The sequence below is a fragment of the Monodelphis domestica genome, chromosome 3 (genome assembly GCF_027887165.1).
Source record: "Monodelphis domestica isolate mMonDom1 chromosome 3, mMonDom1.pri, whole genome shotgun sequence".
Taxonomy (NCBI): domain Eukaryota; kingdom Metazoa; phylum Chordata; class Mammalia; order Didelphimorphia; family Didelphidae; genus Monodelphis; species Monodelphis domestica.
Genome location: NC_077229.1, coordinates 507,872,998 through 507,896,343, shown reverse-complemented (window position 1 = coordinate 507,896,343; position 23,346 = coordinate 507,872,998). Strand labels below are relative to the sequence as shown.

The 23,346-nt window shown below is 35.2% G+C and overlaps 1 long non-coding RNA gene across 1 annotated transcript in view; it reads left to right on the top strand.

The window, feature by feature from the left end:
- LOC103099286 (uncharacterized) overlaps positions 1-23,346 on the top strand; it is an 85,335-nt gene that overhangs the window by 55,889 nt on the left and 6,100 nt on the right. Inside the window, exon 2 of the long non-coding RNA XR_463776.3 lies at positions 10,065-10,287. This is a non-coding gene — a long non-coding RNA (uncharacterized LOC103099286). The remainder of the gene's footprint in view (positions 1-10,064; positions 10,288-23,346) is intronic.

Genomic DNA, 23,346 nt, shown 5'->3' with positions numbered 1-23,346 from the left:
CTGACTGAAGCCATGTTTTATTTTTCCTGGGTTGTTTGGTCAGTTTCATGTAAAGAACAAGTGATTACTTCCCTTTTACAGACAGAGATGCTGAGATAGAACATTAATTGCTTTTCCTTCCATCATAGAGGATATTTGAGGTGGAGATGCTGATTTCCTTCATTGTAAGTCCTGGGTACATTATGCAATGAAGTATTTCAGCACTGTGACATTTATATAATGCTCTGCAATTTGCAAAGCCCTTTGCATGGAGTATCCCATTCTGAACATATTGTTGCACACCATCCTTATTTTCCATTCTCCTCAACACTTACCTTCAGTTCCAGCTAGATCAAGCATCTTAATATTCTTCAAACAATCCCTGTTCATTTCTACCTTTGCAATGACAATACTTTTATGCATATTTATACTCTAAACTTCAATGTGCAGTGCAAATTTCTCTTCTTCCATGAAGCTTTGCCTGATTTCCCTAGTCAGGAATGAGTTTACCTGTGGCAGAGCTCTCACAGGTCTTCATCTAAACCTCATGCCTGTGTATTCCATTTTGGCATCACCTAATCAGTAAACATTTATTAAGTGCTTCCTATGATCCCAGTAATGTGCTTCTGCCCTCAAAGAACTTACATTTATTGCGGGAGAAAACAAGTCTATATATTGTATACATAAAATACATATGATATTTAAATATGTAATCTATAGTCTCTGTGTATGAGGGTAAAAAGAAAGAACAGTGGGGATGGCAGAGTGGATCAGGAAAGGCCTCATGGAAGAAGTGGCTGTTTGGGGTATATTAGTCATCTATCTACTTTTCTCCTCTAATAAATCTAGCTCCTTAGGGCTGTATTATTGTTATTATTATTATATTATTTTTAAAATCCTTACCTTCCATCTTAGAATCAATATTGATTCTAAGACAGAAGAGTGGTAAGGGCTACACAATGGGGATAAAGTGACTTGCCCAGGGTCACACAGCTAGGAAGTGTCTGAGACCAAATTTGAACCCAGGACCTCCCATCTCTGGACCTGGCTCTCAATCCACTGAGCCACCCAGCTGTCTCCTGCAACTTATTTTTGTTTGTTTGTTTCCTCATTTAGCATCCAGCACACAACAGATGCAACATATTTTTGTCAAATTGTTTCATTGTAATGCTAAAGGTAATCAGTCAATAGACAACTAAATGCCTGCTGTAAATCCCCTGTATGTTACCCCCAGTGAAAAACAGAATATAAACTAGCATGAGGAAGAAGAATAGCACAGAGAAAACAATCCCATTTCCAGTTTGGAAGACTTACAGGAAGTCTGAAAACTATTCCGAATATATTTTAGAGCACACTGTTCCTATCTCTTGGCGATTTATTTGACCAGTCGTATGCACACATACAACTGAAGTTAGAACCACTTAAAGACAAATAATACATGAGCGTACTTGATTAGCTGGTAAAGTGACTTTTACAAAGTCATTCAGAGGAACAATCTGACCATCTATGTTTGTGCCCGTGAGTCTTTTGCCCCTTACAGCAGGGAATTCCTGAAATCTCATGGGAGATTAGGGAAAAGTAATGGTAATTCAATTCAGGAACTATAGAATGACTGGGCTAGAAAGAACCCTGAGTTCTAATGCTGTTGCTTCTCTTTGACTGAAAGTCTCCTGAATGGATCTCCTTGCATCTGTTCTCACTCTAATTCTAATGGGTCCCCCACAAAGCTGCCACATTAATATTCTTAAAACAAAGTTCAGAACAAGTTATTTCCCTGATCAAAAATATTCATTGACTCTATTGTCCCTAATATAAAATAATACCTCCTCATCTTCGCATTTTCCCAACTCTCTCTAGATTTTAAATTATCTTGCTTTACTTATTGTATATATTATATGTCGCTCCCCTGTCCACAGGAGAATATAAGCTACTTGAGGGCATTGGGCAGTTTTGTTTTTCTCTTTGGATCTCTAGTATCTAGTAAAAAGTAGGTATTTAATAAATAAATTCAATCTGAGTCACAGGAATAAAAGCTGGAAGGTATGTTAATAATTGAATCCAAATAACACATTTTATACTGGAGAAAACTAATGCTCAGGAAAGTTAAGTAACTGGTCCAAGGTCTCATTGCTAGCATGGTATAATGGGTAGTGAAGTGGCCTTAAAAATCAAGAGGATGTGGGTTTAGATCCCACTACTGGCAAATATTGGCTGCCCCACTTAAACTCACAGCACTTTAGGTAACTCTATATTGCTATAAATTGCAAAGAAGATGCCATCCATCCTATATTGGTAGAGGAATTTCCCCTGTACCAATGAAATCACAAAGCAAGTCCCTATAGCATCCCCATGCCCACAAACATCAAGGATATGACTTAAGCCCAAATCCTTCAGCTTTAAAACCGCTGTTCTTTCCATTATACCAAATACTCAAGAAAGATGAGAATGTGTCCTGTTCAAAATCTCTATCAGTATTTTATAGCACTGTTTTTGTGTCTTGCAACAATTTTTAGCAAACGTAAGCATAATAAAGTGTCAGAAAATTATTCTGAGTCTATACATACCTCCACTTTAACTACTTAACCCAAAGGATTATTTTTTTACCTGAATTTTTAAAATTTCCTCACTGGATTCATAGACTATCCAGTTACTGTTATTTATGAATCAGAACAACATGGCATCAATTTATTTTCTTTACTTGAGCCTAAGTTTTTTCTTCTTTGTAGGAATCATTTTTAAACCCTTAACTTCCATCTTAGAATTAATATGTATTGGGTTTAAGACAGAAGAGCTCTAAGGGCAAGACAACCTGGTTAAATGACTTGCCCAGGTTCACAGAGTAGCCTCTTTAGTAATCTTGTTTAAAATGTCCAAGCTCTTGGTTCTCTTCTCAGTCTTTTTTAAACCTACACAATTCCATAAACTGGAAAAGCCCCAAATTGAACCAATATCTGAATAACTATTAAAAAGAAAGACATAGTTTGGCCTAGCCATCGCTCCACAAATTATTCTGCATTTAAATGATGTAAGATAAAGTTTTTATGCAAGATTTTAATATGTTGGTCATATAAGTATATAGTAGGGATCCGTAACCTCTCTTGGGGTTACGGACCCTCTGTGGTAGCCCACTACCTCTTTTCATTATCATTTTTGTTGCCTAAAATTGTAATGGAAGGCAATGTGAAATCTCAGTTAGTTGTTAGTACATTAAAGATTCATTTTCCTACCCAAGTTTACTGACTCTATGAAACTTAATTCAGAGACTTCCCTAGGATTCACAGACCCCAGGTTAAAGTCTCTGTATCTCTAGATATTTGGAACTCCTTGTCCCTAACAAGACCAGCTTATGGATTTATAAAGGTCAAGAAAATATCAACACATTCCACACAGCAAGAGCTTCATTTTCTGAATCTTCTTGTAGCAGAGGGTGGCATAGAAAGAATATTGATCAAAATTGGGTTTGATTCCTGGCACTGCTACTTATTTATGAAATAATCATACAGTAAATGGGCACTCCATCCAACCTTTTGGAAGCTCAACTTTCTCATCCATGAAATGGCAATAATAACGCTTGCTTCAACCATCTCAAAGGACTGTAATGAGGAAAGTACCCTTTAAACTGGAAAGTACCATATAATTATGTGATGTTGTTCTACTTTGCACATGAAAAAGAAGCTATAGAACATAAATATCTACTAAGTCACTCTGGCATGAATAGAACCCTCAGAGGACACTGCATTCTGTTTAACATTCAAGATGTACTCTCAGGTCTATTAAAAATATTAAAACAGAACATTTTAGGGAATTAATGTCAAGTATATTAAACTTTCACAGTATATTAAAAAAGCAATTTAATTCCACTATTATTACTTTCCTAAGTTATTGTGTTGCTTCTTTTGGAAGGTAAGCAGAAGCAGCTCTATTTATTTATTTTTGCCTCAGTTAAAATGTCATCAAATATTGCATTACTGTATCAAGATAAATGGCAGGAATGGCACCGTGCCACAAATCTTTCCACTACTCTGAAAGAAATGGATCAGAAAGGTAATAGCGTTTGCCATTGCCTAAAATATTAAAAGACAAAATAATAGCATTTTAAACCAAGTGTTTCTTGTAAAAATCAGGAGGATGACCAAATAGGTATTCAGAAGACTTAGGATCATAAGTCTGCCTTTCTTTACAATCCTATTTTCAATTGAATAAATATTCCATGAGTTCCTACTATGTGTGAGAAGGACACTATAGACAAAAGAAAGGTAAACGAGACCCCAGTCCCTGAAGTTTAAAATAGTGTTTGGGTTTTAGCATTGAAATTTTCCCTCTCCACTCTTTTGAACTTTCAACCTACATAACTGAATAGGATCTGCTCAGATTCCAAATTTTCTCAACTTGGCTTACTTTATCTGTTTTCATTTGGGGGTGGTTACAGAGAGAATCAATCCTTCCATCAACAAGCAAACACTAACTACTATTTCCCAGCTATTATGGTAAGCCCTTGGCAAGCAAAGAGAAAGGGGAAAGAGGGGGTCTCTCTCTTGAAGCAGTTCACTTTCTAATGGTGGAGACAACATGTACATAGGGCCTGAGACAAGTATCTCAAAAATTCATTCTCAGCTAAAACTTTCCATTACAACCCTGTAAACAAATATGGTTATTGTAGGGCTTTTAAATATTTGGAAACTACTGGACAGTGTTGGAACAGAGAGCATGAGGATAATATAATGGAAGTGTCAAAGGATTGATGACTTTACTGATTGCTGAGCAAAGTAGAAAGGAAAAGTTAGGTAACCTAGCACAAAGCTAAGGCTTAGAGTTATATGAAAACAAAGGGGATAGAGTATTGTTTCCTAGGCTCTGGGCAGGATGCTGCTAATCATTCTGAGGACTCTGGTACAGAGCAGCTGCTACCTTATGGAGGGGAAGACCATAGGATGATATGGTACAATGGGTTGCTAATGTGCTGACCAGGGCTTTGGTGTCATAGAAGCAGTGTGGGAGGTGTTGTAGTGCAAACAATCTCTAAATTGTAAACAGAGAGCAGCTGGCTCACCTGGCGAATAGTGAAATCCAAATATGATGCTGACAGTTCAACAAAACAGCTGATCTGAGCCTGATGATGTAAACAAGGTTGAGTTGTCCCAAGTAATATATATGTCATCTACAAGCAACTCTGTACAAAAACTGCTTCCAGCCTGAACTGACTTCCAAGCTGTAGACCATCAAGAGGAAAGGGCAAGCAAAGCTATTGCAGTCATTCTTCCATTATAGAGCTCCTATACAAGTTCTGAAGACTGGCAAGCTTCCCCTTCCACCATCTTCAAGCTAAAGATGATAAAACTGGCACACAGAGTAGGCAAGAAATTTGTCAGCATGAAATGAATGCGCTAGAATTAGAACCTATGGCTTGCAACTTTCTATACCCTGAAGTGATTATAGCTGTTCTGGGAATTTGGCCCTTTCTCTAAGTAGAGAAAAGAGCATATGAATATGGCACTAAGCTCATAGGTAATTTTCAATACTGCCTAGTTTAGATATTCATCTGCCAAAAGCTGTACACTCATGTGTGCATAAACATATATACATACACATATAGAGAGGAAGATTTTTATATAATATATATATATATAAATAAACATTTCAAAATGCCTTACATTTCTATGGTCTTTTGCATTCAAAAAGAGAGAATGTCTTCTTTATTGCTTATGTCCTTAGGAAGGAAGGAAGGAAGGAAAGATAGAATCAAGAAAGGAAAAGAAATAAAAAAGAGAAAAAGAAAGGAAAAATAGAGAAGACAGGGTGTATGAGAGAGAAGGTAAGAAAGAAAAAAGAAAGAAGGAAAAGGAATATGTGATAATTTTAATTTAACAAGCAAATACATTTTTTAAAAGAGAGAAAAAGAAAGAAGGAAGGAAAAGAGAAGAAAAGGAGTGAGAGAGGAAGAAAGAAAAAGAATAATACAAAGAAGAAATAAAAGAGAAATAAATGGAATAAAGAACAAAAGAAGAAAAAGGAGAAAGAAAGTAAGAAAGAGAAGAAGGCAAGAAAAGAAAGAAAGAAAGAAAGAAAGAAAGAAAGAAAGAAAGAAAGAAAGAAAGAAAGAAAGAAAGAAAGAAAGAAAGAAAGAAAGAAAAAGGAAGAAAGGAAGGAAGGAAGGAAGGAAGGAAGGAAGGAAGGAAGGAAGGAAGGAAGGAAGGAAGGAAGGAAGGAAGGAGAGAGAAGCTTTTCAAATATGAAGTCCATTAGCTTCTTGTATAACCAGTTGTTCTTTCACATTTTTTAAGCACAGTCAATGTATTAAATGTTGTACAAACACACAGATCAGTCCCTCTCTACTGAGCCATCAGGACCTTAAGACAAATCATTGATCACAAATATTATGTATTAAAGTCATGAACCAGGCACTATATCTGTAAAGCAATTACTTTTAGAATGTGCTCCTATGGGGGGGCATCTGAGTAGCTCAGTAGTTTGAGACCAGACTTAGAGATGGGAGGTCCTAAGTTCAAATCTGTCCTCAGACACTTCCCAGCTGGGTGACCCTGGGCAAGTCACTTGACCCCCATTGCCTAGTCCTTACCACTCTTCTGCCTTGGAATCAATACTGCGTATTGATTCTAAGACCGAAGGTAAGGATTTAAAACAAAACAAGCAAACAACAACAACAACAAAAAAGAATGTGCTCCTATACATGGTCACTCTTGCCCCCATTATAAGCATTAAAGCATACTACACCTTGGAATTTCAATCTCTTCACAAAATAGATCTCAGCCACTCTTCCAGGCATACTGAAGATTATTCCTCTTCATACATTCTCTTTTCAAATTAACTGGCTTAGTTCACCATTGATGGCATTCTGTCTTTTCTGTGCTTTTGCACAGATGTTTGACTCTTTCTTTTCAATTCATAACTCAGGTTCTGCTTTTTTAACATGGGGCCTTCTACTGATATTCCTACTTCATCAACTTATTCTTTTTCTTGAGGTTACTCTGTATTTTTTAATCTTACTTTCCATTATAGAATCAATACTGTGCAATGGTTCCAAGTCAGAAGAGTGGTACTGGGGTAGGCAATGGGGAGTTAAGTGACATGCCCAGGGTCCCACAACTGGGAAGTGTCTGAGGTCACATTTGAACCTGGAACTCCATAGCCCTGGCTCTCAATCCACTGAGCCACCTAGCTACTCCCCACTATACTAATTTACTTTGTCTTTGCTTCCTTTGTGTATGAGAATTTAAGCATGGTGACCCCATGGGTAGCTTATGTAAGGATGTAGTTGGCTAAGTGCTCCCTAGTCTCTGTTGGAGAGGCTATTGAAACAGGTGTTATAAGTGCTAAAAGTGCATCTTCCTAGGGACGGTAAGCTCCTTTTGTTTCTCACCCCAGTACCTAGGACAGTGCCTGGTGAAAAATGGATACTTTGAAATATTTCCTGAATTCAATTAAAATTTTAAAAAAATGAGGAAACAGATGACTTCAAGAGACATATCAAAACTTGTATGGATGGATACAGAATTAGCTGAGCAGAACCAGGGGACCAAATCGTACTTGACATCTATAGTATAAAAACAGTTTTGAAAACTTTTATAAACCGATAACCAATTTATACAATACCAACAACACTCAAAACAAATGGCTTTGAATTGTGTAAACTCTACCATTCATAATTCCAGAGAACCAATGTCATCCAGTCAGTCAGTCAATATTTCTTGGCTATTATGTGCCAGGCACTGTACTAAGAGTTGTGGGTAAGAAAAGAGGCAAAAGACTGTTTTGCTTCAGGGAATTCATATTCTAATAGGGGAGATAACAAGCAAACAAATACACCCATAAAAAAAGCTATAACTAAGCTAAAGAGGAAGTAATTAAGAGAAGGCATTAGAATTAAGAGGAGTTGGGAAAGGCTTCCTGTAGAAGACTGGATTTTATCTGGTACTTAAAGGAAGCCAGAAAAGCTAGTAGGTAGAGATGAGGATGGAGGAAGGAGGGGAAAACAAAGAAAATGCCCAAATCTGAGCAGAGATAAACTGCAAGAAGTTGAGTGTCACTGAATTGAAGAATATGTGTGAGTATTGTATGGGAAGAGATATATGTAAGGATTGGGAAGAGATTAAAAAGCTAGATTATTATAAGAACGTTGTATAGAGAAATGGCATTTTTTTGATGAACAATTATAAATGAGCTAGCTAATCTTAGCAATACGGTGATCCATGACAATCCCAAAGACTCATGATGAAAAAAGCCATGTGCCTCCAGAGAAAGAACTGATAGTCTGAATGTAGACCAAAACATACTATTGTTCACTTTCTTTCTTATCTATTCCACAAAATAAATAATAAGGGAAAATGTTTTACATGATTTTATATGGAATATACAATATCAGGGAGGGAGGGAGGAAGGGATAGAAATTTAAAAAAATGAATTTAAAAATTGGTTTTCCATATAATTAGAGAAAAATAAAATATTGCTAAAAAGGAAGCTATGTTATGAAGCTAGGTTGCTTTGAATAATAAAAGATACTATCTAATTTTTGAAAAATTATATATGTATGTATTTATTTTATATATACATAAGCATACAGTCAATGAGGAAAATTTTTTGTTTGCACATTTCTTTTTTTAAATTTTTCTTTAAACATTATTTTATTTGGTCATTTCCGAGCATTATTCATTGGAGACAAAGATCATCCCCCCCCCCCCATCCCATAGCCGACATGTGATTCCACTGGGTATCACAAGTGTTCTTGATTCGAACCCATTTCCATGTTGTTGGTGTTCGTTTGCACATTTCTAACAGAAAATTTCCTCCCCTTTTCTATGGGGTAGAAGTAGGAGAGAAATGAGATATGTGTCCATTGAAGAAATTTAAGTGACAGTTACTATAGTTGTAAAATATATCTACTTTCAGATGAGATCAATTTATTATTCATTTTACTTAACTGTTTTACTTTGTTATGTAACTTTTCATGGAGAGAATCATTTGAAAATGTTTGTAATGTAAAAACAAAATATATCATAAAAAATCGAACCATACAAAACCCAGGCTCCTGTCTATAGCAGTAAAAATGTGAGAAACCATGTATTTTTTTCTTAAGGTAGGTACAACATTGTATATTTTTATGCTAAAATAAAAGGAAGAATACAAAAGGCTCCCAATAGACCAGAACTGCTATCTAGAAATATCCTTTCCTTATTAGCTTGCGAATCTATACAACATTGTCAGTAATGTAATTATAGAGTAGCCCCTTTATAATGCTGCTATCAGCAACAAGACAAACAATTTCCTTCCCCTTTACAGATAAGTAGATTATATCAATATTTCTTGTACACCACTGTTCTATATTAGGCATCATAGTTTGATCAGATTTTCATCTGTATGTGTGTAATAAATGACGGATTCTCCTATAAAGTAGGGTACGTAAGCATTCTGCAGATGGAGTAACCAAAGTATGGAGAAATACAATGGTTTTATTCATGTTATATAAAGTTAGCATGGGGAAGATTCTTTTTTAATAGTATTGTGCAGTGGAAATAAAGCTGCCACTCCTTGACAGAGAAGGGACAGACCAGAGGTACAAAGTAAGATGGACATTTTCAGAGGGTCAGCAGATTGCTGTGTTTTGTTTCACTCCACTGCTTAATGAGAAGGGCGAATTTCCCTATTGGATGAGGTGGGAACAAGTTAATGGACAATGGTAAAAATGCAAGAAAAAAAAGCATCAGTAATATGTTTACAAAAATGGAGTTCATGAGGGGACCCAAATGACAACTTGTGTTATTATCTTGTTGGATTTAATATGTAGGTTTTTTTTAAACTCTTACCTTACATCTTGGAGTCAATACTGTATATTGGTTCCAAGGCAGAAGAGTGGTAAGGGCTAGGCAATGGGGGTCAAGTGACTTGCCCAGGGTCACCCAGCTGGGAAGTGTCTGAAGCCAGATTTGAACCTAGGACCTCCCGTCTCTAAGCCTGGTTCTCAATCTACTGGGCTACCCAGCTGCCCCTAATATATAGTTTTTTCAAAAAAGATAAACTAAAGAAAGACATTCATAGATTCATATATAATCTTACTATTTCTATTTTTTTAGGTTGAAATCTTTGTATTTCTTTGTGATTTCTATTATCACAAGAAGAATCAGCATAGGGAGCCCATCTAGGATTTCATGGCTAAAGGACATTCCAGGAGGAATAAATGCCCTCTATTAATGTTAGTCAGCGCCTTCCTTTGGAATATAGCCTAATGGTACAGTTCAACAAACTACAGCCAGCTGGAAACACACCACCTGCAGCCCGTTTTTATACAGCTCTGAGGTAAGAACGTTTTTGACATTTTAAAATACAGACTTGGCTCTCAGGCCTAGTTTATTTGTTGTTGTTCAGTTGTTTCACTTGTGGCTGACTCTTCATGACTCCACTTAGAGTTTTCTTGATCGAGATACTGGAGTGGTTTGCCATTTCCTTCTTCAAACTCATTCTACAGATGAGGAAACTGAGGCAAACAGAGTTAAGGGAGTTGCCTAGAATTACAGGGCTAGTCAATATCTGAAGCCAGATTTGAATTCAGGAAGATGAGTCTTCCTGACTTCAGGGCCAGCACTCTAGTCACTGGGCTCATAGTTTATAGATCTTTGCATTAGAGCAAAGAGAAGTTAAACGACTACCTATCCAGGATCAAGCAGTCAATATGTGTCAAAGGAAGGACTTGAGTACAGGTTTTCCTGGTGCCCAGATTGACTCTCTATCAATTATGCTTCTCATAAGTGTAATAATGAAAGATTTTTTTAAGTTAAGGTAGGAAAAGCTGGTAGTGTATTTACCACATTACTTTCATTTATACAGGAAAGATTAGTATGGAGAGGAAGTGGTGACCAGCTGGCCTCAATAAAGTTAATCAAAGAATAGCTCTTGTGAATATGAGGAATTTTGGTTGAATTGCCTGAAAGTTGGATCTTTCTCCTATAATAATTATTAATTCCATGATTACCACATTTATCACATTTCTCTTTAGATTTTATGAGGGTACCAACACAATTCTCCTTTTGCTTTTGAGAGAAATTGTTTAGTTTTTGTTCATAAATGCCAGGTAAAACATATAATGACTTTAGTGCTCTGAATTTCAGTTTCCTCAACTATTAAGTGGGGATAATCATAACATTTATTTCCTAGGGGCGTGATATGGATCAGCTAAGAAAGATAGTTTAAATAAAATGTTTTGCGAATGTCGAGGTGCTTTATCCATGTAATTTATCATCATTCGTGTCACCTCAGAAAATTTACTTCATCTCCCTGAAGCTTTGTTTCCTGTCATGAAATGAACAAATTTGACTCAGTGATCATGAAGTTTGTTTCCAGGAAAAATTTTTTTGCAAGTTTCATGGTGTCTTTGATTCACAAAAGCCCTACCAGGTTCTCTTTAACTCATCCTACCTCTGAATATGAAAGAATATTTCTCTTACATAAAGAGAGGGGTTACGATAAAACTTCAGGGCCATTCACAGAAGGGAAGGCATAATGTACAGTATGTAGCAGTAAATATTAATTATAATTGTGAAATAAGAAACAATCGCTTTTCAAGGTTGTTATATACCTCAACATAAAGCCAATGATGTCAATAAACATGTGATTTGCTCTATAAATCACTGATGTAAATTTTAGATACTGAATATGCACTGTTGAATTTGGGGTAGAAGGTAATAGGTCTACCTTCAACTAGTTCTAACCTAGATTTTCTCATACCTCTACATCTGGGTCTCTTCTTAGAACTGATAAAGTTGCTCTCTCCTGGAATTTGTTCTCAAGTTATGCATGACATTATTTCTCCATTTTTATGTAAGATATTTATGGGAAAATGAGTAAAATTTAAGGCCAAATTAGTAAAGTGATTAAGGCTGAGATTCCATGAAAAAGATGACATTGACAGTGGGTGACAGTTTGCTCCTGATATTTTTGTGGTCTAGTTTAGTTATACTATATAATAATTCTAAATATTCTGGATCCAATTACTTGAGTTTGGAAGAGGGCTTAATCATTGGATATTCAAGGAAAGGTTCATGAAGAAAATAAGAACTGAATTTAATTAATAATGTGATGTCTGGTAATTTTTTTAAGAAGAGGAATATCTTTGGATATTCAAGGAAAGGTTCATGAAGAAAGTAAGAACTGAATTCAATTCATAATGTGATATCTGGTAATTTTTTAAAGAAGAGGAGTATCTTTTAAGGAATTCTGACTAAAGAAAGATCCCTAAGGGTCACATGCATGTTTGCTTTTAAAACAATTTTATTCAATTTTGTTTTTATATTCAGTTCCAAATTCTTTCCCTCCCTCTATATTCCCTGTCACCCATTGAGAAGGCAGGAATTACTATGGCCATTATAGATTCTAAATCATGTAAAATATATTTCTGTACTAGTCAGTCACATTCAAAGAAAGAAAGAAAAAAGAGAGAATTCTAGGAAGGAAGGAAGCAAGGAAAGAAAGAAAAAGGAAGGAAAGAAGGATGAAAAAGAAAAAAAAATGTGGTTCAATTTGAACTCTGAGTCCATCAGTTCTCTATATGAAGATGGAAAGCATTTTTTTCACCATAAATTCTCTGGAACTGCCATGGATTATTGTATTAATCGGAATAGTTAAGACTTTCACAATTGATTTGCTTTATAATAATACCCTTATTGTATATATTGTTCTTCTGGTTCTGCTCACCTGGTTGCATGACTTCATAATGCTCCTCTCAAGTTTTCCTGAAACTATCCCTTTCATCTTTTCTTCCACACAATACTATTTCTTTACATTCAGGCACCATAACTTTTGTAGTTTTCACATCTTTGCTATCACAAAAAGAGCTGTTATAAATATTTTTTGTAGATATCTCATTCCTTTTTCTTTGTTTTGGTGTATAACACTTGTTTCTTAAGAATGGAAACATGATTTCCCCTGTATTCTGGATGAGTTCATCATAACAGTTTACCTTTGATATTATTTTAAAAAACAACTTAAAACAGTAGCAAAAGATTTCATTTCCAAGAAGTATCTAAAACATACTAAAACCCTTAGATATCCATAACACTCCACCCCAACTTTCTCAGAAAACAAAATGTTTCAGTTATCCCTAGTGAATATATAAAAGGTTTTTGCTTTCAATTTTAATTTAAAAAATTTAAAAGTCCTGAATTTAGAGAACAAAAATGAGAACTACAAACCTCAATATAAAAACTGTAAGTAATGTGAAAACTACAAACCTTGATATAGAACCTCAATAAATGCTTAGTAGAAAAAAATTGCAGATGTGAAGTATATATTAATGAGTCAGATGCTTCCATGACAATTGTTTATTTGTTAAATATTTTACACCTTAGCTCACAAATAAAATTAATCTAGATATGCCATTGGAAGTTTAACGTGAATTTTTATGGAAAAGAATACATCACTAAATGAATTTCCATTTAAAATACATTTACTAAATCTGGAACTAATAGTGGGTACTATTTAGATCACAAAAGTATCTGTGTATATCCCAGGGCATATTGTTCAGTGAGTTCAGAAAACTACAAATACTAACATTATTTCATAGCCATCGTAAATGATTTATGGCATCATGCTATACTGGCTGAGTAAGAATAATATTTTAACTCTAAATTTATCCACTCAACCCAATTCTATCCATGACAAAGAATAATGTAACCACTTATCAATGAGATTGTCACACATGAAAAATCATACAACCTTCAGCTATTTGCCTTATTTAAATTGTTTATCTTAGAACAGGTATCTATTTCTAACGCTTTTATAAAAGTCAGCTAATTAAATAATATTCGGATGCTTCAAAATAATGTGGAGGAGGTCTAAAATTCTTGAGAGAGGAAAATTTGGAAGATCTTATCAACTTGAAAAGGTTTTGAATATAGTTCTGTATAGTATCTTCTGAGGATCAGTCTAGGTAAGTGTAATAAGAGACCATCATTAAATCACTGCAAAGCATGAAGTACACATAATACGATGTAGAAGCATTATTATTTACATTAGAGGACACAAAGGTTTATGAGGATAGAGCCATATAAAGGACATGCTAAATGTGGAGTTCAAGAAAGGCCAGTTACTCTAAAGTACTCAAGTATTCCTGATTTAGGGAGTAAAGTTTACTAAGTATATAGTAAGGGAGTAGTGGTAAATGTATGTCAGATATAGATGAACTACTGAGGTGCCCAATGGAAAGAGAATTCAACTTGTCATAAATCTTAAATTCAGGTCTTTGCTCTGCTACTCACCTATGTGAACTTGGGTGAGTGATTTCATTTTTTTTGTGCCTCAATTTCTTCTTTTCAAGATAAAGAAGTTGGATCAGATGATTTCTAATATTCTTCAGCCTCAACATGTTAATAGTCTTTATGAATAAAGTACCGCTATATGCTTAAGAAAGGAAGAATAGTCAAATAGTAAACTCTCCCAACACATCAGACAATTCTAGCAGCTCTGATATTACTCTTTGAGAATTACTTGTATCAATATTTTGAAGGTCTCTTAGATGAGTAAGGAAGATGAAATGCATGACAAATTTAATAAATACTCAAAAGGTCTTGTTTCACTGGACTGGAATGAAATATGTGATTCAATACAAAATGGTTTGAAATACTTTTATTATTACCTTAACAAGTGGAAAGAGTCAAAGGAAAATGTACTAGCTTTAGGCAAACATCCAACCCCAAATTTTACCTTGTTCTTCATAAAACATAAATAAGCAAAATAACAATCAAGGAAATCAGATTATTTTTCTTATTTCCTTTCTAGGCCCACCTTAAGTTTTGCTACATTTACTTTTTCTATGTTTATTTTTTTATTCTTCTCATTAAGATAAAGTCAATATCATATACATGCATCTGGTTCTGTTAATTTCACTCTCCATCATTTGAGGTGGTCTCTCTTATGCTTTGGATTTATCATTTTTGTAACACCATAATTTAATGTTACTACATTAGTACTACCAATACAATGTGGTTACCATTAATATACTATAATTATGTCACCATTCTATTTTTGGATAAATACAGAGTTACTAACACTGATATTACAAATAGATGAGACATACTCTCTTTTTGGGGGGAAAGATATGTCTTTTTTATCATGTTTTTGAGATTTTTTAAGAATGGATTCCTTAGTATAACGATTTTGTGACTTTCACTACTTTTTTTTATCATGCTAGTCTCCAAAACATTTTCACCATCCCAAAGTTTCTTCAACCATATATTAAAATGTCTTTTCCCACAGCCCATCTACATTATCTTTTGTCATTAAAAAATTCCATCTAGTGTGTATAGAATGATATCTTAAGGTATTATTGCTCCAATTATTAGTGATATTAAACATTTTTCATGTTTATTCATAGTTTGTATTTCTTTGTAAATTGCCTTTTCATATCTTTACAATTGCTTTATTAGTATATTTATTAATATTCTTTTAAATACAAGCCAATTCCAAATATCAAGAATCCTGAGAATCAGAGGACTATATATAAGCTGAGGCAGACTGAAGTAGGTTTAACCAGAAAAATAATCTTTCTTAATTTCCTCTGGGCGTGACTATTTATTCTGCCTCTATGCTCCATGGTCTGCCCAATGCTATTATCTAATAAATTTCTGTACTATTTATTCTGCCTCTATGCTCCATGGTCTGCCCAATGCTATTATCTAATAAATTTCTGTAATCTAAAGACCTCTGGGCCTTTCCATTTACCCAATTATTTCACTCTTGGTACTTTTGGACCTTTCCATTCACCCCAGTTCTGAGCTTCTTCTTCTTTTAAAAAATAGATTGCTTTTCTGAAACAGAGGCTAATTTTTTGTGAGAACTAGGACAGTCTATCTTTTTCAAGTTGCATTCTTAGCACGTAGAAAAGTACCAGGCACATAGTAAGCACCTAATATTTTTTTCATTCATTCATTTATTCTCTTCATTGAAAACGTGGTGTGGAATTTTGATCAATGGATGATGTCCTTTGCATGCATTGCAGATTCTCTCTTCCACAATGGACAACTATTATTGAGGAATTCTGCATAAACTTTTAGATACAGTCTAGGTATTAGTTTTGTTGAACTACCTTTTTCTGCCTCTCTTTATAAATCTTCTTTAAAAGGAAAAAAATATCCGTATATGGGAGAGATAAAAAGGCTATCTTCAGAGGTATATATGCATAAAAGATGCAAGAATACATAAAAATTCTAAATGTCCATAATAAGATAACTTTAAAAAGGATATGTCAGTTCCATTTGAATACTATGTCCAACTCTGACACTTCAAATATTTTCCCAAATGTTTTCTCTTAAAATTTCAAAAGTATTCTTTTTAGTTGAAAAATTTCTTTTTTTCTGAACATAATCAGAACCATCAAGTTTGTCTTTACTGATTTCTATTGTTTTTATTGAAAAAAAATTGTCCTTCTCTCCCTAGTAAAGAATTGTCAGGAAGATTTGGGCTTAAATACTATCTCAGACACTGGGTCAGTGTGGACCCCAGGCAAATGACTTAACTTCTCTTTGTTGAGCAAGGATTATAAAAACAACAACCACATAGGGTTGCTATGAGGAGTAAGTTAGCCAGTACATATAAAGTGGTTTAAGAGCCATAAAGAGTTGTAAACAATTTATTATTATTAATTATTAATGATTATTCTCCCATAAGAGTCAACATTTGATTCCATCTTGACCCTAGCTAGTGATTTAATTCTAGCTATAGTACAGCAGATTATCTAGACCATTTTGTAGCCATTGTGTTAACTGAAGGAGCTCCAATTTTTAATTCCTGTAACCCTTCTCCAGTTAATTGCATATTGTCCCTATATATCTACATAAATGAATATATGTCTCTCCTTTAAGGTCTCTTCTAGTCCAAGCTCCATGTATGAGACTTTGGTCTTTTGTCATATTATCTGGGATTGGCACCAAAAGGCATGTGTTTAATCTTTGTGTTCCATCAATAGAGGGGATGTGCAGATAATGCCTCCATTAACTTATACCTATCTTTGGGGCAAGGGAAATAGTGAGGAAATGGAACTTAATCTTCATTGGAAAACTTCCAGGGAGGGAGAAGGCTCTACCTTCTGAGGCAGCCTAATTCACTTGGGGAATTCCCTAATTATTGGAAAGTTTTTCCTGATTTCAGGGTGGGCTCCAAACCAAATCCATCAATAAGCACTTATTAAGTGTCTATTAGATTGCAAGCATTGTGTTGAGACCTGGGGATACAAAGAAAGTGAAAAAATAATAGTATTTGTAATGGAGGAGAAAATATTCACATATGTACAAATGAGCTATACATAGGTTAAATCAGAAATAATCAGTGAAAGACACTAGCAAGAAGGGAGACTGGGGAAGGATTTTTGTAGAAGGGAAGGTTTTGGCTGAGATTTGAAGGAATCTAAGGAAGCCTGGAGGTAGAAATGAGGAAAGAGAATGTTTCCTGCATAGGGGAAAGTCTGTGAAAATGCCTGGAGCCCAGAGATGGAAAGCCTTGTTCAAGGAACATCCCTCAGGGGAAGATGTATAAGTGGGAGTTAGGAAAAGGATCCTCAGAAACTACATTGGCATGAAATTAAAAACTGCTTTTCCTACTTGTATCCATTGCTCCTAATTCCATCCTATGGGGCAAAGCAAAAAGTAGAATCCTTCTTCCATGTGACAGGTTTTTTTATTTTTTATGTACATGAAGGTATCATTTTTTAAAAGTCTTCTTTTTGAGAAGATACTTAAACTCATTTCTTCCAACTAATTTTCAAACAATAAAGTTTCAATCCTTTTCTCTTCAAAATATGTCCCTCTGTACCACATTCAGCTTTTCAGTGCCCATTTAAAAGTTCACTCTACTGATTTGGAAACAGTATTCCAAATGTGGTCTACCCTAGCAGAGCATTAAAGGACAACTGGTCCAAACTAGTGAGAATGGCTATGGTGACAATTGTTTATGAGAACTAGCTCCTTGTTGGATGAAAGTGTCATCAGGAGACCTCACTACCCATTTTTCAAGGAAAAAGACTTAGGGAAGAAAAGAACCCTCTCATACTTCCAGGAATAATAGGATTATTATTTTTTAATTACTGTGATTACAAACTAATTTGTATCTCAATCTAACCCAAAAGTTCTCATTTTTTTTACCCTTAGTAAATGATCCCAATGAGTTCAATGGTCCAACTATTGATCCTTTTAGTAAAATTAAGAGTTTAATGTAGCAGAAAAGTACACGTGATTTTCTCTTAAATTCTCCTTGTGGTTTCAGTCCCTTCCTGTCTTGACAGATGTTGGTAAAATAACTGTGTTTCTTGTCCTCCTCTTAGTGGCACAAGTGGTGAAGTAATTGATCAGCTTCTTTGCAGAGGGGTTGAGCATCAGTACCTCACTCCCAATCTAGCTGAGGAATGGGGGGGCCTGGGAGATTGCTGAGTTCAGAACAATGGGTAATGGGTACACTCTGTTCACAGGCACAAGAGCAGCAAGACACCAAATCAATATGTTTTCTTAGATTCAGTTCACATAGTTGGTTTGTGGAACATTAAGGTTAAGTGATACAGTTTGGAAACCTGTGACTTAGTACTTCTACTACACCCAAATCATCCTGGGAAATCTCTTATTTGTTGTTCAGCTAGTGCTGAACATCCTGTTCTTCTGAATGAAATTCACTTTGCAAGTGGGGTTAAAACATGGAAGTAAAGTAAAGGAGCAATGCAGCTGTTATAAACCATGGAAACTGAAATCTCCTCTTTATACACAAAGGAAACCAGTGTACCTATTAAAAAAAGTCTTATCTATATGAATTCAAACATCCAAACATCCGGATATTTCTGAATATTCAGATATTTTGTTTGTGGGATAGGAGGGACTGTGGTAGAGATACATCTTTGTCCTCCTCTTCCTTGTGGTCATTTTGTCTGTCACGTAGGTTCTAGACCTTCTAGTCAATCAGTCAATCAATCCAAATTCATCACATTTCTTGGGATGACTTTCCTGATGGCTCATCAGGGAAAACACCACCAACAGCAGTTGTGGCATTTATATAGAACTTTAAGATTTGAAAAGCACTTCACATTTTATCTCATTTTTAATACAACGCTGCTGAGAAATAAGTGCCTTATTATTCCTATTTTATGGAAGAAGAAATTAAGGTTAAGTGATTTGTTCAGGTTGTGGGGAGTAAACATTAGTAATTAGTATGCATTGCTCACAATTATAGTTAGCATTAGGATTAATAGTAGAACTGACAATTTCTGATCAATTATCCTTGTAACACTCCTATATAGATGAGCTCAGTTGGGCTCTACAGAGGAGAGAGAAAAGAAGCCTATCTCTGCATAACAAACAGAAAAGACAGCCTCTCCCCGAAGGGAATAGACCCTTCCCCATCCAATTATTGGATTCTGATTATGAGTACTCCTTTTATTATTGCTTCTCAATTGACTTGCAATCAGCAGTTTAAGGGTTAAGGAAATTAAGCCCATGGAAAATTACATTACAAAGAGTCCAGTGCAGAGGCCATGGAGGCTAGAGGATCTAGTCAGGAGAATTAGTCCCCCTATCTAGAAAGACTATGGCTCTAGCCTTGCACATTCCTGAACTATGACCAAAACTGAAAAAAAAAAGTGTTAATTTGAGAAATACTCCCATGATTCAAAGAGAGCTAGGACAATTTGGAAGAGTAAGACAAGCTAAAACAAATATAACATATTCAGACATTATGCCATGCACAGGGAGTGGGTAACTGAAGGCACCGTTGTATTAATTTCCTCTAAATTCTGAATTCATTTGTACACCCGTGGACAACGTTGCTGAGAAACCATCCAGGCAGTGATCCTGTCCTCCCCTCTCCTTCCTAGATAGTTGCTAGCATCTATCTAAGTCTCCTGCCTGTGCACTAGAGTGATTTCTAGGAGTACAAGCTCCCCCACAAAATTCCACTCCACACAGGTTTCACAAAGCTAGTATTTGGGGTAGGATTTGAACTCCAGTCTTCCTGACTCCAAATGCAACACTACTCTAACACTTAAGTAGCCCTAGATTCTTGGCCTCTGTGGATTGATCCTCTAGACTTATTATACTGGTTCCTGGTGTTTAGTTCACTTTCCCTCCCTGCTTCTCTAAGCAGAAACAAATGCAACAGACATGAATAGCTTTGGAGACAGGCTTAAGGAAACTGCATTTCTTGAAAAGATATAATGCTGCTTCCTCAGTGTCCTGCCAAGGATGTAGAAATGGGTAGCTCTGTAGATGCTGGCCTTAAGGCTTCCATTAAAAAAAAAAAAAAAACAGTAACACTACTACTCTAGTGGTCAAAGAGTAAGTAGCTTCCTGCAGCAGGAGAGCCGAAAAGTCTAGAAGGGGAATGGTTTAGCTCAGTAGATGCTTCAGGCATGATATGTTCATCATGAGTCCTATAACACACCCACACGTAGCCTGAATCAGATTAAAATATAATCAGAAAATATCTAATAAAGTAAGTAAAATTACAATAAAACACAGAAAATATTGTTCTACAACTGTCAATATGTGGACCATAGGGACCCCTATGTATAGATTAGTGGCCCCCATTTCTATTTGATTTTGGCGCCACTCTAAAGGACTGGTCTAAAGAGAGGAAGGAAATCAACAACTATAGTCCTCATTTGTTGAGTTGTATGGGGCATGTAGATTTCCCTATCAATATTGATCCAATGCTATGTTTTTGCAAGTTTGTGCCCATTCTCCCCAGTGGGTAACATGTGAATTAATGAAAGAATACAAACTGGATTTATAGGAGGATTGTTATTGCTTCTGATTTCTTGTTTAGTCAATGTTTCATGATTAAAAATTAATGGCACCATTTTGGGTGATTTATTTAAATTCCAAGCACATAAGTGAAAGTAGGTGAAACTAAGTTTTTATACTAAGGCCACCATCTCTAGGGAAACATGTAACTTACTGGATCATGTAAGTAGATGTAAGTGAACCAGCCCCAGTCCAGAAAGAGAGCCTGGAGAGGGCACCATGTGACTCTCTTCAACTCTCTCTTTGCATTCAATATTCTTGTTTTGCAGGGCTTTGGTCTACCCTTCCAATCTTTTTTCTTTTGATTTTGTCCAATAACATTATCTTCCATTTCTTTGATTTTGTGTGTCAAATTTTTACTGTTTTTCCCAGAGAATTTATTGTGTTGGAGAACATCTCTACCTTTAATTTTTTGTCTTCTGATTGGACATAAATTTTTCCTTCAAGACTTCTTATGCTTGCTTTTTTCCCCTTTGACTTTTTCAATTATTTCTTTGTTCTTTTAAAACAATCCAAAGTTTCAGAAAGCTATTCCACTGTCATTTTAAGGAGTCTAAGGAGAATATTTAAAAGTACCTTTCTTTACTTCACAGGCTTTTTACTTTAGGGTGAAGTACTTGTTTAGTAATAGGATTATTTATGATACATGTATAACCCAGTGGACTTGCTTGTCAGCCCCAGGAGGGGTGGAGGGAAGAGGGGTGGGAAAAATCATAAATCATGTAACCATGGGAAAATATTCTAAATAAATAAATTATTAAAAAATAGGATTTTTTCAAATGTTTTTACATTTTCCTCCTTAGTCACCTTTTATCTGCCATTATCAGACATTGTCGGGATTTTTTTTTCAATTGACCCAAGTATTAGAATCTCAGCTCTGCATGTGACTAACTATGCAATCTTGATCAAGTTGCTCTCTCTCTGGGACTCAGTTTCTTCCTTTCTAAAATGAAAAGAATGGATTATATGGTCCCTAAGATTCTTTCCATGTCTCATTTTCTAACATTTTATGACTGTACATTATAAATTTCCTTTATATATCATAGACCCCCCCACCCCAATATACCAGTTTGGTGAGGGAAAATGGAATGTTCTTTCTAGAAATATGTCAGTTGAAACTTCATTTTTGGTGGCATTATTAGAAAAACAAATTCAAAACAAAGCTAGAGATATTCAAAAATCATTTCAAAAGGTATTTATTAAAATTCATCTGTAGGTGACATGTTGCTTTCTTCTCAAGTATATAGACCCATGTCACTCATTTGTTTGCTTGTACTTACAAAATATTGCCAGGGGAATAATTTAAATGCAAATTATATGGCATCCAAAGATGATAGTATTTTCAGTTGTGATATGAGGCTAATCTGAGCAGTCAATTTGCAAGATAAAAATATTTTTAAATGAGGGAAATGATAAAGACGTTTCAGATGACAGAAGCTTTCTGGAAATATCACTTGATTTCATTTTTCTCATCAATTAGCAGTCATGAATATGATATAAAATAAAGTGCATACTCCAAAGTCTTCTTTCTAGGAAATAAAAAAGTCTCTAATGGTGTGAGCTATAATCTAAGAGAGTCAAAAAATAGATCTTTTTTTCCCATACATTTAGACATTTTCTTTCAGTTCATAAGGATTTTACTTGATGGGGCAAGTTTCTAATTTCTAAGAAGGAAATCTATTTATCATGATTAGTAAATGGTTGCTGAGTTAGTCTCATTTTATGCATGAAAATCCCAGGAAGTATTTTGGAAAGCTCTGTTAACTCTCTCAAGTTATCAGGGTGCCATCTATAGCATAAAAACAAAAATTGATATGACTTATTTAGGGTCTCATGGGTAATGAATGTCATAAATGGGTTTGGATCCCATGCCTTTCTGACTATAAATTCAGCACTCTATAAACTATGAGGATCATTTATTGAAAATTACTAAAAGGGCCCTTACAAGTGATTGAATCTATCTCCCTTCTTTTGAAGAAGACAAAAACAACAGGTGCAGACAGATTGAGTGAATTGACTAAGGTTGTATTACGTAGTTAGTGGCAAAGCCAACATTCCAACACTTGGGTTACCTGATTCCCAATCTCTTCCTCTTTTCTTCACATAAATCACACTGCATCAAGTGCTTATTTGCTAACTTGTTTTCAAGATGTCACTAAGGACCCTTGATGAGGAGAAACAGACTAAATTGAAAAAAAATTATTTTAGATTAAGAGCTTTCCTTGATCTCAAATATTTCTCACAAAACCCTCAGTTATGGACTCCTTGGAAAAGTAGATTTGGGGATTAAATAAGAATAGCCACCTGGGCACAAATTATTGCCTGTCACCGACTCTCTCCTGACAACAAGTAGGTCATAAAATCACAATTAAGAAACAAATGGTCATAGATGCATTCTAGGCTTAATAAGAATTCTGGGGAGCCATAGGAGGAATTCAATGAAGGGGACAGAAGAGACAAGACTGAGGTCATGAGCTAGGTCTATCATTTATGGAGAATAAAGCAATAAGAAGTAGCAGAAAAGTTTCTAAAATGTATTTGATATATTTCCTTTCTTTAGCCTCAGAAAAATTCATAGGGTTCTCAGAAT